This window comes from Daphnia magna, linkage group LG9 (genome assembly GCF_020631705.1).
Source record: "Daphnia magna isolate NIES linkage group LG9, ASM2063170v1.1, whole genome shotgun sequence".
Taxonomy (NCBI): domain Eukaryota; kingdom Metazoa; phylum Arthropoda; class Branchiopoda; order Diplostraca; family Daphniidae; genus Daphnia; species Daphnia magna.
This window is the reverse complement of record NC_059190.1, coordinates 6,880,890-6,883,199: the sequence shown is the minus strand read 5'-3', so window position 1 is coordinate 6,883,199 and position 2,310 is coordinate 6,880,890. Positions and strand designations below refer to the sequence as shown.

At 38.9% G+C, this 2,310-nt stretch overlaps 1 long non-coding RNA gene across 1 annotated transcript; it reads right to left on the bottom strand.

Moving 5' to 3' along the window:
- Nucleotides 1–708: 708 nt before the first annotated feature.
- On the bottom strand, nt 709–1,986 carry LOC123475799. Its single transcript, XR_006651181.1, has 2 exons — nt 1,663–1,986; nt 709–1,605 (listed from the first exon to the last, which is right to left on the bottom strand). It is a non-coding gene; the product is annotated as an uncharacterized LOC123475799 (long non-coding RNA).
- Between the last annotated feature and the right edge of the window lie 324 nt (nt 1,987–2,310).

The window sequence follows — 2,310 nt, the reverse complement described above, 5'->3', positions numbered from 1 at the left end:
ACTTCCCTTTTATGATTTTCTATAGCTTTGCTATCCCTGCAAAGGCTTTTTCCATATACACAACACATACAGCAGCGCCACCGCTAGCGCATTCCATTTTTACACACCCCAACATACGCTAAGTTTTTTACTTTCACTTTCGTTTCCCTACTGCAGCTTCCCCGCCGCAGCAATATTGAAAATATTCTAAGTTCCCTTTTTGCCGAAGGCAACTTTTCCTACTCCCCTTATTCCATTTTTATTCCCCTCCACTTCTTCCCCCATTTGCACTTTTCCCCTGCATTGGACTTAGAAAAAAAACGAGATATGCGCATGACCTTCCACGGCAGAAAAATTTTCCGCCGTAAAACTTTGAAACGTTTCTTTCTCGTCAGCATTTCCACATGATTCAATATTTTTCAATTCTTTCTTTTTGATAATTAAGCTTACTTTCCCCTCTTTCCAACGATATAAATTTGTTCGAAAAATATTGTGTCCTTCTACCATAAAAAACTGTTATATTACGACACCCCCTATTTTTATGTTATTTTGCCGTGGCGTAGCCGATGAAAAGCCGACGGGAAATCGTTGACCTTTCAAAAGCCGTCAGAATTTTTTCTTGTTGTTTTCTCTCTTTTACTTTGACGTTTACTTCCATTATTTCTTTTTCATATTTGATTATCTTAACTTAGTAAACCCACATGATGACTTAGACTAAGTTGGCCAGTATACTGTTCATTTTTTTTTTTATTTACCATATATTTTTACATGTACAAATGTCCTCGTTACCATTCCTACTGCTGCTATGCTTTTACGGGTTACACCCGCAGGCATTTGAGACAATTGTGTGCGATTGTTCTGAACCGAAGAATATGGGAATTATTCAATTTCCTGATGCTGTTGCAAGCCAAAAATGAATTCCACGAGAGCTGTTCCAATGGAGAAATATTCACCGCGTGACTATGAACTTTTTCGGTCAAACAGTGATCGTGCCTGAGAAAATCCCTTAATAACACAAACGGCCTACTGTAAAAACTGTATGATGAAAACATTCCCAGCTATGGACACGGAGATAACGCGAAGAAGAATCGTCGCCATGACGATGTTGATGAAAGGAGAATTCAACTACAATTTGCTGGAAGTATCAAGAGAAATGATCAGAAATCACCTACCTAGAAGCAAGAGAAATTGGGAAAAACATAAAACAGATTCTGGACACTGTTTTCCCCAATGGAACAACATTATTACACGGGAGTGTGATAAAAGAAAGATACGATGTGACGGATATGTTCCTTCAATACGGAGCTGATAGCAATATTTACGAAGAGGGGATGACAATAGCACACCGAGCAGCAGCAGATAATAATGTCCATTTACTCCGTATTCTATCCCATCACGGTAATACATTCAACATCCAAAACAGCATGGGAGAGCCACCATTACTAGTGGCTATAGCTCTCAATAATATGGAATGTATTAAATACTTGTGGATGGATCGCATTATTGTACACCAAACGCTGGATGAAGAAACAGTGCTCCATTATGCTGCTAAATATAACAACAAATTCGTCGCGGAAGTATGTCCAGCGGAATTCATCAATAGAAGATCACGCACATCAAAGGAAACTGCATTACAAATAGCTGTAAGGCACAGGCATACAGATATTATAGAAATATTGTTACGTCGAGGAGCTCGAGATGATAACCTCAATGCGGACGGGAAGTATGCACAGGACTATATAGATGACGAAACTAGCATTCGAAATCTATTCCGAAAATTCCGAGTGATAAAAAGAAAAAACAAGTGTATCAACAGCCAGACATCATCTAAAAGAAAATAACACCCAATTATTTTAATAAGCGCAAAATGCTATCAATGCTATAATAGTTTAGACGCTTCTTATAACTATATATTTTTTTGGCGCAATTCACGTTGCCTTCCTAAGACCTGTAGTCTGCACACAAAGGTAAAATTGGAGGACCAATTTATCCTGCTGTACAGGGGGGGAGGAATGTAACGAGCCAACTGCATTATTTACGCTTTACAGAAGATGGCAAATCTGCACGGACATTGAGTGTACGCAAGGTGTACACAAAGGCAACGCCCACATGACCAAGTGACCGCGCGCCACCGCTATCTAAGCCACACCCAATGTGCCACTTGCAATTCTGTATAAAAGCCGTGTTATTCGCAACAATATTCAGAGTAGAGTAGTGCTATGCTTCTTGGTTTGATTGTATTGCTATTGTAGAAGTCTAATAAATACACGCCTGGCAAATCTTACATCAATATTACTTGGAACAATTTTAGTTTTAAAGGATTTTGGTGAA